The sequence below is a fragment of the Ambystoma mexicanum genome, chromosome 1p (assembly GCF_040938575.1).
Source record: "Ambystoma mexicanum isolate Mex_15411 chromosome 1p, UKY_AmexF1_1, whole genome shotgun sequence".
NCBI classification, from domain to species: domain Eukaryota; kingdom Metazoa; phylum Chordata; class Amphibia; order Caudata; family Ambystomatidae; genus Ambystoma; species Ambystoma mexicanum.
The window spans coordinates 1,368,766,376-1,368,789,754 of record NC_090921.1 but is presented as its reverse complement, the minus strand read 5'-3'; the positions used below and the strand labels follow the sequence as shown (position 1 = coordinate 1,368,789,754).

General features: G+C 42.3%; 1 long non-coding RNA gene across 1 annotated transcript in view; it reads right to left on the bottom strand.

Moving 5' to 3' along the window:
• Positions 1–14,621, bottom strand: part of LOC138578189 (uncharacterized) — a 494,414-nt gene extending 479,793 nt beyond the window's left edge. Inside the window, exon 1 of the long non-coding RNA XR_011303985.1 lies at positions 14,421–14,621. This is a non-coding gene — a long non-coding RNA (uncharacterized lncRNA). The remainder of the gene's footprint in view (positions 1–14,420) is intronic.
• Positions 14,622–23,379: the final 8,758 nt, after the last annotated feature.

The window sequence follows — 23,379 nt, the reverse complement described above, 5'->3', positions numbered from 1 at the left end:
GCTAATGCACTTATCATATCCAGACTGGACTACTGCAATGCTCTATATGCGGGATCCAACAAGTATATCCTCAACAAACTCCAAACACTCCATAACAATGCTCTTAGAGTAGCCTTAAACATTCCTAACAGAGCCCATGTCTCTCTCTCTACCTCCAAAAGGAATATCCACTGGCTAAAAATTAAAGACAGAATCACCCTCAAAACTCTCTCGCTCACGTCGAAAGGGCTTAACAATATAGCTCCCCCCTTCCTAGCAAATAGGCTTAACAAGAGAATTTCAAACCGCCCCACAAGAATGACCAACGCTTATACCCTGATGGTGCCCAGATACAAAAAGAGTACAGCTGGCGGCGCCAGCTTTCCAGTCATAGCTGCCCAAACCTGGAACAAACTCCCCTTAGAACTTAGAAAGGACCAACCTTATCCAAGTTTCAGGCGTAAGGTTCTTTCATGGATACGATCAAATGACATCTAACGGGATCACCCCCCTCTACTAGAACCACTCGTCTTGAGTGTCACCCCCTGACTATGCCCTTTGTTAACTTGACCTCCTTTAGGGACCCGTCCACCACTGCCAGCATCTAGGAACTTCACTGGTTCTGTCCGAAACTACAAAACTGTGGCTGATTGTTACCTAGCATTGCATGCCTCCGATACATGGCATCATCTGTATAAGTATACTCAGACTGTAACACTGCTGAACTACCCCACTGCCTATTTTTGTGTGTCATTGCATATCTTTTGCTTGTCATTGTAACTAAGTTCTCAAGTCACCTTGTAAATGCTTGCGCCCAGCTACCTGCGGGTTTGGTTTTGCGCTATATCAAATAAACAAACAAACAAACAAACAAAATGTACCCTTGCAAAGCTCCGACACCTATTCTTACTCATTATCCATTAACAATCTGGCACAGGGCACATACTTGGAAGAATATAAGCAAAACTGTTATTTATCTTAAAGATGGCATCAGCTATTGCATCCCTCCTCCCCAAGAGCCACCACCACCACCAGCTGGAGGACCTACACAACAACACAACTGCAGTACTTCAAAAGACAACGAAGAGGACCAAGAATATGAGGTAGGGGAAGTGCCTACCTCTAGCACCCACAAGAATCATGGGTGTGGCAGTTCTTTACTGCTGTTGGAAATTTACCAAAGGCTAAAGCTACCAAAGTGAAATGCACTGAGTGCAACATTGTACTCAGTCGCGGACTACCTGGACAGTACTGCTACGGTACCACCTCCATGTGCCACCACACCAAATCAAACCACTGCAATGCTCTCAGAAGGTTGTTCCTTACTTAGCAAGTACTAGGCTGTCTTCCTCCACCTCATCTTCCTCAACCAATACTGTAACCACACAGCTTACTTCTGTATGACACAAAATCCCACAAGCTATCTTGCAAGTGATAAAAGACCTGTTGATCCATATCTTTCAAAGACAACAGTACTCTCTATATATCGCAACACACCAGTCGGCAGGGGTGAGCAATTCCGAAGTGCTTTTGAAGCTGTAATCAAGTAGCATGAGAAATACTTACCCCTACCTTAGATGTAACACATGCGCAACATCTTCCCCTTTCCACATGGCCCTCCATATTACTACTTGGCACCACTTCCCTCATTTCCTTCCCCACCTTACATTCTGACCTCTCCTGAAAACACATTTTTTTTTAAATACAACCAAAAAAAAGGTTCCTTTAGGAACAACCTTTCAAAGTTAAAAAAAGAAACTTTCAAAAATTAACTTATAGAATACATCTCCTTTACCTTTCTTAGTAAAGTAAATAGACTCAATAAGATTTCAAACATTTCCACTAGCATTTTGTGTTATGCTAATGGAAATAATGTAACATGTTAACCACATTCCGCGGGCTGGAATGACGCTAACAACCTGGCAAGCCCAAATTGTCGGCCCATGCAAAGCAAGGGTGGATAATGAGGGCTCCGGATTGTGATCCCCCATTCGAGCCCTTGCAATGGGGGATGAAGGCTATTAGGACCTTGGGTTGCCAAAGTAAGCAGTTGTTACTCACCACTCCGAAATAGGCCGAAGATGCGGAGGAGATGATGGTGGTACAAGAATCGATATTCAGCCTTCCATCCCAGCTCCCCTGAGTACAAGACTCAGGCTTCCTCAAAGAGGGGCTCTTTTCCACAATGTACCTCTCTGCTGTTTCAGTCGGGACAGACAGAGGTGTCAATTGAATAAAAGAGCGGGGAGAACACACACCGCCAATACCAATGCTGCAAAGGAACACAAAGATATTAGACAGTGTTGAAGTATAGGCAAGTAATCAGAACAGTTAAATTAAATGGGAAACTACCTAGATAGGTATTGGAGTGGAGCTTCCCCGGGATGGATCTACAAGGAATAAAACACAAAATGAGTGGGAATGGTCTAAAGAGCCTTTAAAGTATCAGTTCCAACTTATATATATCGAATTGGTAACAACTGACCTGAATAAGGATATTTTGAGGAAAGGAATCCAGGAAACAGAAGACAACGAAAGGAGAAAATAACAAACAGGAATGTTAGTATAGGGAAGTAGCCCCGGACGGCACGAGGGTCGCACTAGTGCCGGGTTGGTGCAGTTTCAGCAGACCGTTTGTATGCACTTGAAGCTAAGTTCAGAGGATAGTCACTCAATGTCCCAGAATCCAACAGGAGACAAATATCCCAACAAGTCGTGGAGAGAAAAGGTAGCAGAGATGGAATTTGCCAATTAAGTATGTACCTGAGCACACATGTATCCAGAGTAGGAGTAGAAAAGTTCCGGATGGTTGACAGCTTGTTCTCTGCTTTGGTTCCGTATGCAGAAGCAGCAACCTGGAATGAAGTACCGCAAGAGACAGAAGGGAACCGGATCCAGTAACGTTCCGAGTCAAAAAACCAGATGAGCACAAACAGGAATAAAGGAGGAGACAAGCCAATCCAATAATCAGGCAAGGGTCAAAACCAGGAGTTCAGATGAGGAGTCATGTGGGAAGATACGAAGAAGTAACGGACGTAACCGCGTGCAGCTTGTAACGCTAATTAGCAGCAACGAGCCCCTTGAAAGACGGTGGTTTCATAGTCGTAAGGGGGCGTGTCTTGGCGTACGTCTTCCACGTATAAGACGTGTCAGCTGACCCGGAGTCCGTTGTAGTTTGTACAGGCGCCATGGCAGCCTGTATCTGGTCCAAAGAGGAGCTTGTAAAGAAGTCGTATTCTGCAAGGAGACCCGCGGGGAAACCTGAAGTGTAACAGCAGTATATTTGTACCTACATTATGACACTTTTAATAAAACAAGGACACATTTGCAAACCCATGCTTTCAAGTCTGTGCCAATGCTCCTTACATGGGTTGCTGCAAATCTACCCATGTTTTATTTTTTTTAAAGTGTCAAAATGTATGTGCATACAATAGTGATATAACTTAGCCCCCACATGACAAAATCCATTCAGGCTTTGCACAAATAATCAAGTTTGGGTTCATAATCTTTCTGAAAAATGCTGTCCACATTCGTCACATGTCAACAAAGTTACATTAAAATGTTGAGACTGCTCCTCTAATTTTTCCCCCTCTCGGCAACATCCCACCAAACCTTCCAAAAACATTCATATCTAGATCTAAAATCTTTTTGCAATCCTTTGTACAGATTTGTCAAATGGCACCACATTTATAAGCCTTTATAATATCGTGTTGCCTCTTGGCAAAACAGAACCACACTTTGCAGTACCATTCAGAATCAGGTCTAAAATTCAATTTCAGAATGTCATGCAGTTTCATTGAGTGACACCAAAGTTATAAGTCATCCAAAATCTGCTTTTCACTAACCCTGTAAGCCTAGATGCCCCCGAACATCTCTGATGTCCGCGAACACCACAGGACTGGCTGGACTGTTTGCGGACATCAGAGAAGAAAAATGCCTGTTTTTTGGGCTTTTTATGGCCATACCCCATCACATTCTCATCACCCTCAACCTTCCTCATTAGTTTGAAAAGTACAATGTTGTGTTTTTTAATATGTTTTTACCACAATGTTCGTGGACATCGGGCGCAGTCCGTGAATCCAACATGGCCGGCGTTCCTCAGAAATATGACGCACATCACACTTTTCACCATCCAATCAGCAGGTGCCTCCGATGTCCTCCCACTGGATGAGGTGGACGGAGAGCCTGTGCTATGCTGCCAGCCCAATAGTGCTGCAGGAGCATCAGTCCCGGCTCTCTATATGAGAGCCACCCCTCCGCCGAAATGGTGACTGACTGGCATTCCAGGGAACAGGCACCCACCAGTGAATGCACAGAACCAGCATCTGGAAAAGGAGGAGACCACCGCTGATGAAGAGAACGCCCCTCCCCAGAGAGAGGACTGTGGAACAGCAGGGGGTGTGTAAACCAGAGATAAAGTAGGGATGCTGAACTTCACAGTGAGCCATGGGAAGTTCAGAATCCCAGAACTCAGAGGGCACAGTGTAGACACCTGCTCGAACCCTGAATTAGGGGAACCAATATCCCTCTTAACTAAAGGGACCCCTCGAACACAGAGAATAAGAAATATACCCCAAGGGGGAGATTTAGAAGAGCATACCCAAGAAGTGGGTGTGAGTCAGCACAGCAGGGGAGAAGACCTGAGGAGGGGAAACCAATATCTCTCACGACTAAAGGGACCTCTAGAAAGCAGAGTGCAAGAATAAAACCCCATGTGGTGAGGCAAAAGGATATTCCCAGGAAGGGTTGTGAGTCAAACTGAGCAGAGGAGAAGACCCAAGAGGGGAGGGTTTGTCCACTAGAGATACAGAGACAAGATACAGATGTTTGAGTCAACAAAATAATCGAAGCTATTTAGAAAAGCAAAATATATAGGTGCACAGGAGACCACCAGAAACTTCCCCAGAAGAGAAGGTGAACTGGCCAGAAGTGGTGAGCCAAAGGGGCTACCAAAACTACCTCAATGCTATAAAGCCTACTAAAACAAGGGGTAAGTTCACTTGTAAAGCTTTTCAAGTGTATAGGGGAGGGCCCGGCAATCTGTCCTGTTCATTTGAATCACACACCTTATGAAAACTGTCACGACTAAGAGTTACGAAAGTCTAAAATGAAGACCTCAGTTATTTTTCTGTGGATTATGAAGACTGTTGAGAGAAACCAGACCAGAGACAGAATTTCAACTTTGCACAAAATGTTCGATGTGTGTTGGATCTGTGACAAGCGCTCAAAGCGTGGGAAGCTGAGAAGAGTGCTCACCCCCACCCATAATAAAGGTAGGACCTTGGACTGGATCGCCACTCTAAACTGCGACACCGTCATTACCAAAACCACTCCCCAGCACTGGACAGACCATTACCTCATTGACTTCACCTTATCTCTCAATAAAGAAGTCATCAAAGGAAAAATCATGGCACCACCACTACCCACTAGAGCAAAAAAAAACATAACCCCCGACAACCTCCTACCACTACTACTGCCAACCCTCAATGCTCTCCCCGATAATCTAAAACCAGAACTCCTAGTAGAAAACTATAACAATACCATAAAAAAAGGACTAGACATCATTGCCCCTCTAAAACTGCAAAAAAGCAAACAGCAAGCCCACCTGAACACCTGGTTCACCCCACATCTGAAAGAACTTAGACTGCACAAAAGGAAACTTGAAAGCCAATGGCGCAACTCCCCCACAGAAGAGAACAAATCACAACTCAAACTTTGTGCAAACAACTACAAAAAAGAAATCCTACTCACCAAAAAGAAACTATTCAATGAAAGAATCGAAAAATCGAGCTCCAACACCAGAGAACTATTTGCTATATTAAGGGAACTAGAATCCCCGATACCCCCACCAGACAATATAATTAAGGATAAAGTATGGTGCACCAGCGTCCAAAACGCACTAACTAATAAAATCAAAAGTCTCCAAACCAAAATCGCTCTGAAAAAAGACTCTCTCACCACCAATGAAACATCTCCCAGCAACCACGATAAAACAGCCAACCGCCCAGGCCATAATCTCTTCAGATTTACCAAAATATCTATCCCAGAAACAGAAAAAATTATAGCCTCACTTAAACCATCTAACTGCAAAGGCGACAACTGCCCTCCCCAGATAATCAAGGATGCTGCTAGGGATCTAGCCCCCTTTATAACCAAGCTGATCAACGCATCTTTCTCCTCCAACACCATACCAAGCAACCTCAAAGAATCTTGGGTCCTGCCTCTCCTCAAGAAGCAAACCCTAGACCCCGCTATCCCCACCAATTACAGGCCCATCACCACGGTGCCATTCCTGTTAAAGATAATAGATAGAGTAGCATACCTGCAGATTCAGCAATATCTTGAAACTCACAAACTACTAGGCACCCACCAATCAGGCTTCAGACCGAAGCACGGCACCGAGACAGCCTTAATCGATCTTAAAACCCAGATCAATGAGATTAACGACAAAGGGAACACTGCCATGTTACTACTCCTCGATCTGTCGGCAGCATTTGACCTGGTGGATCACGCAGTCCTGTGCGAACACCTGGCCTCAGCAGCCCACTTCTCGAAAGAGGCTATAGCCTGGATCCAATCATTCCTGGACAACCGAACTATGAGGGTCTTCTCCACCCTAGCCTCAGCAGACCCCATTAAAATAACCTGTGGGGTGCCCCAAGGCTCCTGCGTCTCTCCCACCCTCTACAACATCTTTACCAAGCCCCTATTTGACAAGCTGGACAGACTGGGTGTCTCATATACCAATTATGCAGATGACACCCAGATCCTCATACCCCTTTCAGGCAACTACGCTTCAGATACGGCCTTGGTAAACAAAATATATCTCATCATTCAGGCATGGATGGCCACACACGGTCTATGTCTAAATGATGAGAAAACCGAAATCCTGCTCCTCGGATCCAATACCAATCTCAAAAAACTCAGTTCTAACTACAAGGCCTTCAACATTGATGGCAATACCATCACAGTGGCCAAAACAGTGAAAACACTAGGCTTTCACCTTGATGCAACCATGTCACTAAAAAAACAAGTCAACTCACTAGCATCCTCCACCGCCTACACATGCAAGCTAATTAGGGCAAGCAGAGCCTTCCTCACCCAAGCTAGCTGCATCATCATAGCCAACGCCCTAATACTATCCAGACTGGACCATTGCAACGCCATGTACCTAGGAGCCAACAAATGCATAACCAACAAACTACAGACACTACAAAACAACGCTCTCAGAACAGCCCTCAACCTACCCTCTAAGGAACACATCTCCAACAAAAGAAGAGAACACAAATGGCTTAAAATCCATGACCGCATCTCCCTCAAAACGGCATCACTCACCCACAAATGCTTAAACAACACAGCCCCCCCCTATCTCGCATCCAGAATAAAGAAAAAAACGTCCTCCCGCCCCACCAGATCGATCAATTCCTACTGCCTGCAAGTACCCAATTTCAGACAAAAGAAAACCGGCGGCAGCAGCTTCCCTGTCCTGGCAGCCCAACACTGGAACGCCCTCCCACTCCACATTAGGACTGACCAATCCTACTTTAGCTTCAGGCGAAACACCCTCACTTGGCTGCGGGACAATGATCCTCACGACTAACCCTGCCATCTAATCTGATCATGCCAGTGCTATAACCTGACTACCATGTACAGCCTTAATTTGTAAATATGTAAATGCAACCGAACTGCCCCTATGCACAGTATTAATATGTAAACTTGTAAGCTTTCGCTCAATTATATGTATATATGCACATCCCACACAATTAACTGTAAATGCAATGCTCTTTTTCTCATGCCTATCTTATTCTGTAACCAAGTTTTTATGCAATCCTATCTTCCTGACCTCTGTTGCGCCCTGTTACCCCTGGGTTTTGCGCGCTATACTAAATAAATAAACAAACAAACAAACAAACAAACAAGGACATTTCAAAATACAAACAATGGGAGGGGGTCATGCACCACCCATCAACCAACCAAGTCACAGCATATATCTGTATTACTTTTGTTTATTTTCTTTAGAGTGGTAGGGCCAATTAGGTAGTTTATATTTGGACAGAGGACAGTATTATGTTATATAAGACCTCGAGATGACCACCTTTGGTATGAACGTTCTTAGGTGGGGAACACCCCTGTAGCAACAGGGCTAGTAGAGGTACTTTCTTTTGTAAACAAAATGAGTATTCGAGTACTACCTCCGGTCCACCACAGGGGGCACAGATCAATTGAAGTCTCAGACCATGATTTGGAGCGATATGCTAAAGTCAAAATGCAAAATCTAAATTTGATAAAAAGAGAACGTGCAAACCTTGATCACATCTCATCCAGGTATCTCTCAAAGCCTGATGGTGATTTATAATCTGAGTAACTTACCATCAGAACAGAGTTTTGAGCCTCCCTCGAAACGTGCTCTTGCTCTTTGTAGTGGTGTCCTCATTGTACCAGGTATAATGATGGGAGAATGAACCCAGAACTAAGCGTGTCCTAGGTGGCTTAATATCAATTTCATGTATCTGCACTAAAGTAATGAGGTTCCACAAGCTTGTGATAGGACACCCCTAAGCACTTCCTTATATTTACCTAGGGTTGAAGTGCTGCAGATTCTGAGCCAATAGAGAATAGTCTTTAAAGCAATGTCAGAAAGAATATAGCTTAATTTGACGTCTTGACTTCTTCATACAGTATTATTGGATAATACATAGGTGAGCCAAGAGCTTTTTAAAAAAAATACTATTTTCAGCAATTGCCAGTATACAACAAGGGTGATATCTGTACACCTCAACACCATATAAGGCTTTGTACCTGGAGTGCATACATTGTCAAAGATGGGCTCAAGGCCCAATCACTGTGTTCTTTTACAAACCCAGAGGTCGCTGTATTTGCATAGTGCTAGATTAGATTTTTCAATTTGGAATGTCCATTTACCAGAATCGATAAATCTGATTCCTAATTAATCATAACTGATAACTTGATAAACAGCAGCATCTTCGACCAGCAGAGAAAGCTTAAGCAGTTTTTTCTCAGCCGGCCAAATTACCATTGCTTTTGTCTTTCAATATATCATTTATGAAATCGATAATGCAGGTGTATAAATTAGGGCTGTGTGAAGTTGCACGTCTCCACTCTGCAAACTTGCACGCTGTCATGCAGGCGGCATTAATACCCGAAAATTGGGTTTTGTGTGTCTTACAGACACATATGCCTTATTAACAGTTTGAACAGTGCTCTGGGCTTTCTGTGCTCCCCAAACCCTCACAAAAAGCTAGTACCTACAAAGAAATTCAGCTTATACTTGCCAAACCAAGGAATTGGATGCCGAGAAATTGCCCTGCAAAACAGTTTGTTGACATGTATTCTTACAAACCAATTACTTCTAGTCCTAATAGGGTGATAGAGGCAGTCATGCCTACCACGGAAGGCAACATTAAACCCAGTACATATCACTTCCTCTTTCTGTTTTTCTCTCCTGACTCCCCTGGGAATGATGACGGTAGACTACAAACGTGTGACAGGAATAATCACAATTCATTTTTTTGTCTACTCTGTGATCGTCACATGTTTGCCGAGGCAATTACCATTTACATTTATTGCAACTAATTAATTTTTGGTGACATTTTTTACTTTATTTGGAAGAGATGGAAATGTGCAAATGGGAGGCAGATTTGTTTAGACTTCTTTTGTTTTCTTTTTAAATTTTTAAATACTCGTTCCCCATCCCTTAAACCACTTTTCCTATTCCCAACCGCATTTAATTACCCTTCTATAATTCGTTATTTTTTTCTCTTGTTGTTTTGGGTTCGCCCAAAATTGCAATCTTTGTCATACATCACTGCAAACCGGGTTTTAAGTAGTGCAGACCTAGTACTGGGACTTAATCTGTGGGTCAAAAAGACAGAAAATAGGAGATGATGTCCAGGATTGGAGTGAAAAAGGTTAAGACCTTAGATGGTGGACAGAGTCCTGAATGTAAGGGGCAAACGAGTGTAAAGATGGCAGAATGTTTGTGCCCATCTTGGGATAGGTTACACAATGATAAATAGAGAGCTGCCCTACCTGGCTGGCACAGGGTTGCCTTGTAGTTAAAGCCATTGGTGGAGTCCCAGCAACCTGGGGCATCTACAGCAAATGTCAGCTAATGCCCTCCTTATCTGGTGGCGTATGCTGAGAAACTGGCACTGCATGATGAATGACTTCTTCATTAGGAGCGGAAGAGGCATTGTTCCAGACGCCGAGCTGACAGGATCCACACAATCATATGAAGTGCCTCTGTGAGCAAAGGAGGATGCTAGTATATGCAATTTAGAGCCCAGCAGGCACCGTCCCTAAACCTGGAGAGCAGAATATGGTGGGAAGTATCCGGCTGAAACTCAAATAGGGTGATTAAGGATCTCCAAACCAAGTAGGGTGCACTGAAGATGAGGGAGGGAGGGCAAATTCCAAGCTTGCCAAGCATCAGTGTATCAACCATCAGTAGCAGCGGCCGTGGAGCTTCTTATGAACTTTGCTTAATGCAAGGATTGTTGGGTCTAGCAACCTACTGAAACACCTCTGTGGCAATGGAGGGTGATGTGGCCAGTGAAATGGAGATTAATATGGTTGTACGTAGTAGGATGGACTTGTAGAATGTTGTGTATTGAATCGAAGACGGTTGCTTTCTTCATCCTCTATATAAAGACATTATTCCCATGTAAAACAAAACATCTTGAGGGACGAAATTGGTCGCTGCCTCTTAGAAATGTTTTAAAGAATCATGTAAGGTCAAATAAATTATAATACAAAATCTGAAGGCTTCTAGGAATCCTCTGAAGGTACCAGTGAATGGGTCTTAGACAGTATCTGCTGAAATCTCTTGTCCCTAACAAAGCAGCCAATAAATTATTGCCTGATTGACAACACACCTGTTCTGGCAAAACTTCTCAAGAAGTAGTGACCATCCAGCTACTAGTCTCTGTTGAAACATTCAAACATTTGAGTGACAGACAATAGGCTTTCAGACCTTGGCTATGTATTGATACCACAGTGCTAGATGTGTAGGGAAAAAACCCTCAATCAATATCAGGAGCTGCACTGAATTATGCCAGGCCTCTCAGCTGGGTTTGACACCCAGGATCATTAGATTAATGTTGAAAAACATCAATCTGTTGCCAGGGTGTCAGATGCCATGATGCATTGGTTCTTATCTTTCCTTTCCAATCTTGTGAATTTTGAAACTTTGGAATGAGAACTCTCCTACTGAATTCCTGTATGGTGTGCCACAGGGGCCATGTTTGTTCCACCTTTCATTTAATAAACATAGATAACCCTTTTATGAGATTGCAATAAAATAAAATGTTCATTCTTGGACTGGTATTCTCTTTCTTTTCTCTCACCTGTAGTGTCCCTTAAGGGTCCGCCATCTCCCCAGTCTTATATAAGGCCTATGTTCAACCTCTGACCAATCTTATCATCTCCAACGACTTCCTCTGCTATTCTTACGCGAACGGCACTCAAATCCTAGTGCACCTTGACCTTTCTATCTCTGAGTCAGCAGCTAGGTTTTGTGGCTGTCTGGAGGTGGTGGGGGAATGGATGCGGAACAACTGGCTCAATTGGAACAGTGAAAAGACCGAGGTGTTGGTGGTTGGCCCCCGCTGACTTCCTCTTTCTGGACTACTGATTTCTGGCCTGTTTCCTTGGGCCCCTTCCCTTCCCCAGTCCCTGCGTGTTAAAGATCTAAGGGGGAAACTCACCTTGTCCTTGTCAATGGAGCCTCAGGTAAACTCTGTTTGTCAACAGGGCTACTTTCAGTTGCAGCTTCCATCCCTCCATACATTCCCGTTCACCTTCTTGCCCCTGTGATCTCTGGTCTTGTCACCTCTTCTATTGACGATTGTAATTCTTTATTTCCTGCTCAACCTGCTTATATTCTACAATGTCTCCAAGTCCTTCATAATACTGCGGCTCGTTTGGCTACCTCTACCCCACACTGCTCTCACATCTCTCCTATACTCCACAGGCTTCACTGGCTCCCGGTGCCCAAGTGCTTCCAGTTCAAGGCTCTCTGCTTGGTACATTGGACTTTTCATGGCCAGGTAACTGAATATCTTATGGCCAAGCTTTAGCCTCATATCCCGTCTCGAGCCCTGCGCTCTGCTGATGCCTGCCTCCTCCCTGTTCCATTGGTCAAATACAGTAATATTGTTGGTCGCTCCTTTTCAGTGGTCTTGTCTGGTCTGTGGAACTCTCTCCCTCTCTCTTTGAGAGCCACAAGTGGCCACTCTGTCTTTTGTAAGGCCTTGAAAACGTATCTTTTCTAAATTATTTCTGCGAGGAGAACCAATTGATATTAATATTTTACACACAAGTGTTTCAGAGCGCAACAAGGCAAGGGAGGGGAACAGGGGAGAACAAAACAACGATTTTACTAGGCCCAGTTAAATTGAGAACGCGCAAGTGCATGGGAGAGGGGGGGGGGGGAGTGCATGGAAGGGGAAGACGTGGAAAGTGTGGAGCAAAGGAGAAACAGATAAATAAAAAATAAATAAATAATAAAGGCAACAAACAGTGGTAGTGCAGCCAGCAATTGGCAAGTGCTGGGTTTTAGGTAGCAGACAGGGTAGGTCTGATAAGTGCAGGAAGAAAAAAAGGGGGACTGTATGGGTACAGATACAGACCCCAGTGCAAGGGGTGGCCCAAAGGCAGTGCGAGAGGGTGGCAGGGTGAGCAGGTACATGGGTCCGGAGGGCAGAGGGTGGCCAGGTGCACAGTGCCAAGAGAGAACAGATGCCTTGGGGCGAACGTTGCGCTTTACAAATGCCATACAATACAATACAATTCTCATCCTTGAGAGGATGGATGACAGCATATTGGCTCAGCCTTAATGGCAATGCTACTGCGCCTGCAGCCATCAGTAAATGCTTGTAGAGGAATAGAATGCCCTGGCAAACTCCTGGAATAAACCACTGACCGTCATGCCCTTGCCATTCTATGGCATGTTTAATCCCTGTGAACCCTTTTTGACTATTATTTGAAGATTTTGGCTCAAATCCACTTGGCGGTCTGCTCTACTTGCAAATACATCTGACTGTTTAGAGATATTCGTTCTTTTCTCCTATATTGCTATCTTCTAGAAATTCACCTGAATGTAATAGCCATATGGATAGAATGTCATAGAAACTAGCCATGTATGGGTGCACCCCTGAAGTGGATATGCTGCTGGCAAGTGGTCCAACACACTCTTGCTGATCACTAACTCTCCTTTTTGTGCCTGTAGCACTCCATTCCTTTGTAATTTACACTGGCTGGACTCACGTTCAGGATTGCTGATCTGATCAATCACAGCATTCGGTATAATACACTTCAACATCATGATTATCAATTGCGGATTGAATCCAGCTTGATAAGATTCAAGAAATCTTTCCAAACAATTATCTTTTGCCAGTACCTAACCTCTTCAACTATTCCATTCTCTGGTTGCAGTGTCCAACAGTGATAGACAGCTTTTTCTCAGTGCTCTAATGTCTCTGGGTCTTCGGTTCTTGATGGGATAATAAATAATAACATTAAATAAAACATTTGGATGTCAGATTTACTTTTACATGTCCTGTTGCTACCATTGAAGCTTTGGCCATGTTCTTATGGTCAATCATGGTGGACTGGATCAACGTGTGTCTATTGAATGACACAGCATTTTGATCATGTGTCTCGAGTAAAATCTGGTGAGTTTTAAGCAGCCAAAACCATTGATGGTAGATGGTAATGTAAGGCTTGAAATATGTGACATTGGTGATTCCTGAATTTTCAATGCATAGTGGTGCAGTATCTGGTCCATTGGAAGTAAGTTATAGATCCTAGGGAACCTACTACCTTCCTATATGCACTGATGTTGGTGCAGCATGTTCGTCATCTGCTTCTTGACCCACCTATGGCTCTAGGTTCAGGGTGCTGGGTGAAGAGAGCAATTAAATTACTGCAACACAATCATAACTGCAACCAGTTGCACAGGGAGGGGGCCAGGCAGCAGCTTTGGTATTGTGACTGAAAATGTGGTACAGGGTTTAGGTAGGCAGTACACTCAGGTGCAGCAGTGAATCTCACATTGGCTGGAGGGAGTCCATGTCTTTTGTAGTATACTAGCTGTGGTATACTAGGTCTCATGATGTACCAGGTTCGGCTGAATGAGCAGGTCATCTAGAGACTCGTTGTGATCAATGCGAGCAAGCTTGTGCTGGATGACATCACCTTAGAATGGTACAGATGGAAGATGGAATGTGATTCGAAGGAAAACAGCTACAGGAGCCAACCTGACCAGCAGACACTAGCTCCCTCTTAATTAAAGTTAATATATATATATATATATATTTTATTAAACTTAACTTATATTTAATTATATATATGGTCCGTCCATTCATTATTCCTTCCCATATCCATACACTACAAATTGGTGACGAGGATCTTCAACTCACCGTGTGACGGTTACTGGACGTAAAGATATGTGAAGTTGAATCACTGTGGCCTCTCCGCTCATGTCCGAGCGTTGTAGTGGCCACTGATACATTCATTCAGTGTAGACCGCTCCACTCAATCCGAGTGTTGCAGCGGTCCCTGGAATCCACATCCAAAGCAAGGTACGACTTTTCCTTTACGAGCACACCGTTCGCATTCATTTCCTTTTCCCTTCTGAACTATAATACGTGCATGCGCGTTTAACTTCCAATCGCGTTTCTACATGGAGTACATAACGAGGAAGTGAAATGATTTCCTCTTAAAGCTACATACACATTTTATGGCAATGAGGAAGTGAACTGGTTTCTTTTTAAAGCTACATACGCGTATATTGGCAGGCTGTACATTACATTGAATGCTGCATTACAGTCAAGCCACGTTGATAGTGCATTTATTAGCATTTTATTCATGCATAGTGCACACACATGTGATTGGTTTTCTCATTTGATTTCTTAACTCTACAATAACTGCTCATAAGTCATCATTACTCATCAATCACTGTGCTGCACAATAAACGAAATTAGGTGGACCTGTGTTGATAAAGAAGCACTTAGAGGAGCCTAATATATAGACATTGACTATGGCATTCAGCAGCATTCCTCCACCTACGTTTTTTATGCCTGATGCAAGTGAACCCAGCATACCATGGAAGAGATGGATCAGGTCATTTGAACATTATGCAGGGGTTGTTTGTGGCCAGAATTGTAGTGCTGAGAAAAGGAAATCACTACTACTACATTGTATAGGCCCAGCTGGTCAAGAAAAATACGAAACATTGCCGGAACTTCCTACTGATGAAGATGTAGACCTTAATGAATATGAACGCACAGTAAAAAAAGATTGATAAACATTATGAAAAAAAAGCTGAGCATCATATTGGAGAGATATAAGTTTGGGAAAAGAACTCAACAAGAGGGAGAACATGTTGAAAAATGTATCACTGCACTGAGAAATCTTGCCAAGACATGCAATTTTAAGGAGCAGTTAGATGTAAGGCTAAGGGATCAATTTATGTTGGAGTGCAGAAGTGCCAAAGTGAGAGAAAAATTATGGTCAGAAAATGACCCACCCTTAGATACTGTGTTGCAAATAGCAAAAGGAGTGGAACTTACTGAAGAATGTGTGAAAGAATTGGAAAACAGAGTCAAATCTATTCATACAGATTCCAATATAGTGAGATCCACTAAAATTCCAAACAATATTATTGAAAACAATGAATCAATATCCATGATTAATAATGCTTCTGTCAGACGGAAAACTCTTGGCAAACCACACAGGTCATTACAATTTGAAGAAGTAAAGAACAAACCAACTCAAATAGGAAATTTTAATAGCCAAGTAAAGAGAAATAGTCCAGATAGACAGAGAGCAAATTCAAGAAAGAAGAGACAAGGCAAGTGCCATAGATGTGATAAAATTAACCATTGGGCAGATGACCCAGAATGCCCTGCATTGAAAATAATATGCAGGAAATGAAAGGGAAAAGGACACTACTCCAGGTCTTGCAGATTTCGCAATGCATCCACTAATTGGATAGGAGGCAACACCGATAGTGGTCACAGTGATGATGATGAAGGAGAAGAATGTGTATTTGTTATAATGAATGACGAGGATGAAGAAGTCATGGATAGTTCCAAAGCCACAGTTTGCGTGGATGGCGTAGAGATGAATATGATGATAGATTCTGGCGCTAAGTACACATTAATACCATTGAGTTTATGGGATAGGAAAAAGCATGAATATTTACATGAAACAGATATCAACCCCAGAGCATATGGTGGAGTGAAAATTGACAGAATTGGATGATTTTGGGGCACTTTAAAATTTAAAAATAGGAAAGCCAATGGGAAGATATACATAACCAGTGTCGGTAAAACACCTCTTCTGAGTTGGACCCATCAAAGCAAATTACAAGTGAAATTAGATTCCACAGCAGAAGAATCAGTATTTGCCATCAATAGTGGCATAAATGATTAAAAAAACATTGATGTACAAACAGACAAGACAATTGATGGCATGAGAACTGTATTCAGGAAAGGTATTGGATGTCTCCAAGGATATGTGCATGAAATTCAACTGAAATCTGATCATATCCCAGTGGCACAAAAGTTAAAGAATATACCCTTGTCCATGCGTGACGAAGTCAGAAAGGAAATCAAAATACTGGAAGATCAGGGAATTATTGAGAGCATCGGTGCCAGTGAGTGGGTCTCACCGCTAATAGTATTCAGGAAGAAATCGGGAAAACTTTGAATATTTGTGGATATGTGAGAGTTAAACAAGTGTGTTGTCCCAGATAGACATCCCCTTCCCAATATTCAAGAACTTATTTCCACGATTGGGCCATCAAATATTTTTACGACATTAGATTTAACATCAGCGTATCATCAAGTGAAATTACATAAAAAACTTTAAACATCTTACAGCTTTTAACACACCAGATGGTCTATATCAATATAAGGGGATGCCTTTCGTACTGGTCTCGCTGCATCTGTGTTCCAAAAAGTAATGCATAAACTATTTGAAAGAGTACCAGGTGTAATATGTTTTCAAGACGACATCTTAATATATGCCACAAACAGGAAAATATATGATGAAAGATTGAGATATGTATGTAACAAATTGTACGAGGCAGGCATGACTCTAAGCAAAGACAAATGCAAAATAGGGTGCTCAGAAATCAAATATTTAGGACGTAAAATTTCTGCAGATGGTGTATTACCGAAAACACAGTTAGTTGACACCATAAAAAGAATGCCCAGACAGTGTAACAAAGATGAAGTACGCACATTCATTGGAATGGCAGAGTACTACTGTAAATTTGTTTGTGATTTTGCAATAGACACCGTTCCGATGCGAGAATTACTCAAAAGGAAGATATTCGAATAGAATGATGAATGTGAAGAGGAATTTGAGTTCATAAAATCCGCAATAGATAAGGCTCCTGCATTAAAAGATTTTAGAAGCGACAGGAAAACCATCATTACCACAGATGCAAGCAATGCAGGTTTGGGAGCTGTTGTTACTCAGGAGACTGAAGGAAAAGAAGTGTTAATTGCATTTGCCTCAAGATTACTCAAAGGAGCTGAAAGATCAAATGCCGCTATTGAGAAAGAAGCATTGGCCATAAAATGGGCAGCAGAAAAGTTTAGAAGTTTCATATGGGGCATTCAAGTAGAATTCCGTACAGTTCATAAACCACTTACAAATGTCATCATGTCCAAAGGTTTAGAAAAAGTATCCAATCGCATCAGGAGATGGGTGATGCTCCTACAAGAATTTAACTGTACTGTGCGATGCGTTCCAGGAATCAAAAATATTACTGCTGACTGTCTGTCCCGTCTCACTGATGTATCTGAAGTGGGAGATGACGAAGATGGTGACATGGAAGTCGTTTTGAACATAGAGGCATCATCCATTTCGTTGAAGGAATGGGATGATGCTGAAAAAGAGGATGAGATAATGAAACATATTGAAAGAGTTAGTCAATGGTCAAAGCTCATGGAGAAGAGCAAAATTGGAACAGTCTGATCTCAAAAAGTATTGGTCCATTGCAGATGAACTACTTAGAAATAATGACATCATTGTTTTATTTTTATATCTATTTAAAGTGTGTTTTTAGATGACTGGCATCTTTTTCACACTATAACACACAACAAACCTCTAAAATATAAATTTATTATACATTTCATTTAAAACAATTCTACATAATTTTTAGCAAACATTCTTATCACGCATATACACCTACTTCAATTCTGTAGTGTATAAAACATAAAAACAATCAAGTCTATAAAATGACCGATGGTCAATGGTTTGTAAGATCTCATACTTCAAATCCCTTATTACCTAAGGTTGCTATTCTCCTTTTTAACAATCCTTTTAATTGCTATCTCCCATACATAAAAGACCGCATGACTTAGAACTGATGTCTTGGCCCCAAATACGTCACTCCAGAATAGGTCAGAATCGTGATTTCCGTATTTTCCATAGATCAACCTGTATACTGCCTGCAGTTCCTGACATTGGGTTAGCATGTGTCTTGCCATCTCAATATGTCTCCCACATAGGCGACATAATCTTTCCTCTCTTGGTATGCCACTCCAGGCACCAGTATTTTCCAGGACCTTGATTGTTTGCAATCTAAGAGATAAAATGAACCTAATCATCTTTGGGTAACGTTTCCTTACCAAGAAGGGGAAGGGCCTACTTCTATCAAACCCCTGCCTTACATACTCTCTGAATTTCTTTAACATGCCAAGATGCATTAAGGAGGAGTCCAAATCAATGGTCCTTGCCTTAAGGGAATTTCAGCCAGGTTAAAATTATAACCAGGTTTCAGGTACCTGGGTTATTCCAATTTTGTATAGATAGTTTATCATTAGAATAGAGGTGCAAATGCACATCCCTGCTTTAGGCCCCTCCCGGTAGGTATACTATCTGAAAGGGCACCTTCTTGAGAGAGCCTGATTCTTACCACTGTATCACTGTACAAAGCTTTGTTATAGTACAGGAGAGAAGGATCAAGTCCCCTTTCTTCAAGTATAGCCTATAGTTTCCCTCTATCTACACTGTCAAAAGTGGATGAAAAAAAAGTCCACAAAACAGGCAAACAGATTCAACCCCGGTTTTGCCTCGAAGTCTGAGACCAGAGTAAAAAGGACCCAGATGGCGTGCGTTGTTGAGCATCCCTTTCTAAAACCTATTTGATGATAAGTTAGGATCTCCTGATTGGTAGCCCAATCAGTTTGATACTCCAGCAAGATGTTAACAAACACCTTGCTGGTACAGTCTAGCATAGCTAGTAATCAATAGTTTTCCGGCCTTTCTCTAGGGCCTTTTCTGAATATGGGGATCAAAATGGCCTCTTTCCATGTATCCAGGATCTCGCCCGTCTGACAGATCTGGAGAAACAACTGTCTGAGCATTCTTCCCAAAGCTCTGGGTCACTTTTCAAAATAATGTTATTTAAGCCATCGGGGCCTGTGGCTCTTGATGATTTCAATGTCTTGATTCTTGCCACCAGGTCCGTTTAAATCACTAAGACATGTGCTTTAGAGTTTAACTGGTTTTGGATTGCCAACTTTGTCCTAGCTGTTTCATGAAAGGAAGATTTAATAAACCCTACCCAGTTGGCCTCATTTACCATGGCAATCTCGTTCTGTGGTCCCAGTGGGCACTTGGCCTTCCCCAACCAATACCAGAATTTTTTTGTGTCATTTGTTCTGATTAGTTTGTTTATAAACTTCCACCCTTCATCTTCATTTCAGTCTCTGTGGTTGCGGAGCCATGATTTATAGTTGTTCCTTAGGGTCGTTAATTGTTCTTTTAATAAGCCAGGGTATTCTCTGAACTTCTTCTCAAGTTTCCTTCTATCTGAGTTTTTCTCCTTCTTTTTTTTGGAAATAGCAGAGTGAAAATGCTGCCCTGTTCTCATTACTCTCTTGTATATTCCGCTTCTACAGACAAGGGCCTCCGATTCTACACAGGGAAATATTTCAGCTATAATGTCTTGCACCCGGTCTCCTTCTCTACCCTCTATATCACACCTCAGCAGTGACATCATTATGAGAGGGAATAAAATGATTTCACCTTCAGGAACACGCCAAAGAGTGATCGAGCTGGGTCATGAAGATCACCAGGGGATAGTAAAAACTAAACAGAGGATACAAAATGATTACTTGTGGCCCGGATGTGTCCTTCAAATAGAGCGCTCCATCAGAGATTGTATCCTTTGCAATAGCAGTGAGAAGAGTTGTGTGGCGGTGAAACAACCTATGGTGTTGATGGAAATTCCGAAAAAAGTGTGGGGAGATTTGGGCATGGATGTGTTAGGCCTTGTGAATAGAAATGGCATGCAAAAATATTGTTTGGTGATGATTGATCTCCTGACTAGATGGGTGGAGGTATTAATTGCACCATGTATCACAGCAAGAACTGTCATTGATTTTTTGTCAGAAATATGTATGAGAGAAGGATTTCCTAAGAGCATCATGACCGACAATGGAACAGAATTTCGGTCTAAAGAGATGAAAGATTTCTGCAGTAAAATTTCCATAGTGCACAAAAGAAGTGCAATATATCATCCACAAACTAATGGGATATTAGAACGTTTTAACAATGTGTTGAAGGAGTCATCAGGTGGGCATGGTCGAATGGTTTAAATTGGGAAGAAGCTGTTAAGGAAAGAATCGTTGCACACCGTTTTACCCCACATATCACCACAGGTTTGTCTCAGTTTGAATTAAGCAGGGGGAGGAGGCAACACTAAATTGGTACCATCATGGTTTGATAAAAGCAGTGAGGTGGAGAAGGATTATGTGTCTGTATCTGAAAAGATCAGAGAAGTCCAAGTAAAGAACAAATCTGCTTATGACAAACGCTTGCCTGTGAATAGAAACAATAGACAATTTGTAGTAGGAAACATGGTAATGATCAAACTGCCTCCTGCTCTAAGGAAGGGCCCATGTAAATGGTTCAAACCAGTCAGAGTTATTGAAGCATTCAAACATGCTGTCAGAACAGAGGATGGGAGGATATGGAATGCCGAGAGAGTGTGTGTTGTTTCAAGGAATAATATTTCCAGGAGTGACGGTGGATATTCGGACGGCAGTAGTGGTGAGAGCGAGGGTATGCATCTGAGTGCTGTCAATGTGAGAGCAAGTCATTTGAGAAAGGTACCGAGAGAAAAGAAAGTGCAAGAGGTATGTTTGGATAAAACAAAAAGTATTTCCTTGCCAGTTTCCTCCAGAGATTCTCCTCGCAAGTCCAGATGGGGAAGAACCTGCCGAAGACCACGACAAATGGAGGACTATGTTTGAACTTGTATATATTATTCCAATATTTTGAAGAGTTGTGACTTTTGTTTTGTTTTAATATAAAGAGGGGTAGATGTGTAGTATACTAACTGTAGTATACTAGCTCTCATGATGTACCAGATTCAGCTGAATGAGCATGTCATCTAGAGACTCGTTGTGATCAATGCGAGCGAGCTTGTGGTAGATGACATCACGTTAGAATGGTACAGATGGAAGATGAAATGCGATTCGAAGGAAAACAGCTACAGGAGCCGACCTGACCAGCAGACACCAGCTCCCTCTTAATTATAGTTAATATATGTATATATTTTATTAAACTTAACTTATATTTAATTATATATATGGTCCGTCCATTCATTATTCCTTCCCATATCCATACACTACAACTTTGCAGATATGTTTAACCTTTGAGCATGCCTGCTGTGCTTTATGGTATCTATTTACTTTTACGTTCATGACTGGTAGGTTCCCAAAACAATGATCATAGCAGATAGTTCCTTCCTTTTAGGTAACAGTATAGCGATACAAGATGTATATCTGTGAATTAGATGTTCCTTCTGCCTGGTGTTTTTCACTTTAGAGATATAGATGCTGGGTCTCCCTACATTCCTTTGTGATCAGTGTAGATGAGGTCCAGTGGCATCTGGGAATGTTTGCTTGTTGCTAGGCATAGAGAAGAAATCAGGTATCGGCTTGACAAGATGATTGATAATTGATCCCATACCTGACCATTACTGTTTTCTTGTTGGTTTAAACACCAATTAGTTTCCTCTTAGAATTTCAGGGTTCCTGCTTTTGACTTCTCTTCCTATTGAATACCCATTCCCGAGGGCAATCTGCTGGAAGTGCTTTCCTTCCTTTAGTCTAAAAAAGGAGAAACGAGCACCTCAGTAGGCAGTCATTGGCTTAGTGGGTGCTGTAGCCAAGATGGTGAGACCGATGTTGGCCCACTGCATCGCTTATGAACTGGTCGAAGGTTTCTGCTCCCACTACCTACATATGTTGCCTTCAATGTGTGATCTGCAGGTTTACGTGCACCTCAGGGATCTGAAATGAACCCCAGAATCAACGCAAGAGGAGCTTCAAATACCACGTCTACTTTTTCAGCTTGTGTCAAGGGCCTTACAGTAACCTGAAGGGACTAAATGTGTTTGCTTGTTTACCCAGCTAAAGAGAAGACACAACATGCTATTTTCTTAATCCGGAATAATACCCTTTTTAACCTGCATTCCCGAACTTGATCTCATTGATCCCTGCTCAGCTTCATGGCACTATGTGTAATATACTCACTAGTTTTCTGTGTCAATCTGACATTTGCATATTTTATCCAACCACTACCGCTAGCACTGCTTGCCCACGTCTTTGTTCCAGCGGAGGTACCTGATTAACCCCCATACTGAATCCCATTTCAAGGGCATACTCTGTATTTTAGGTTGAGTGTTTTCAAGTACCCGAGCACCCATGTTCTCCTGTGTGTGGCATTTGAGAGACCAACTTGTAGCGCCATCACAGGCATGTCCTGCAGTTTGTGCTCATCCTGTGTGAAACAGTGATCCATTTGTGTTCCTTTTTTTGTGGTTGGAGATGGTGTATCTATCTAGATTCATTGTTTAACCAGTTCTGAGCAACTCTCGCCTGCATACTTTCCTCGCATATATTTCTGACATTTGATGGGGTGTATGCAGTCGGTGATTTGCAGTTGCATGCCTATTGTAAATGTATTTCATCGTTCTCTGGGGCTGTTATGGCTGATTCTGCACAAATGTTTTGTCTGGTATTGCATCCCCTAACATTGCATGGTATTTTCCAAGTTTTACTTGTTCTTGATCTAGTGGAAATGTGCTTCTGGTCCTGGACTGTGCTAGATGTGTCATTTGCATATGTGCAATTGAGGGAGTTTCCTTGAAAATGTCTCTCAGCTTAACAGTGTATGAGAAATGGAGATCCTGGCAACTTAGCCCCGGCTTGCCAGAGACAATTATAAAAACAATAAACAGTGCTGCTAGCTAGATAGTTTCAAAAGAGGAAAAAACCTTCTCAGTTCAAGTCTCATGGGATGTTACCTATCAAACAGGAAATTATGGCGCACAGGACGTGCATCTGG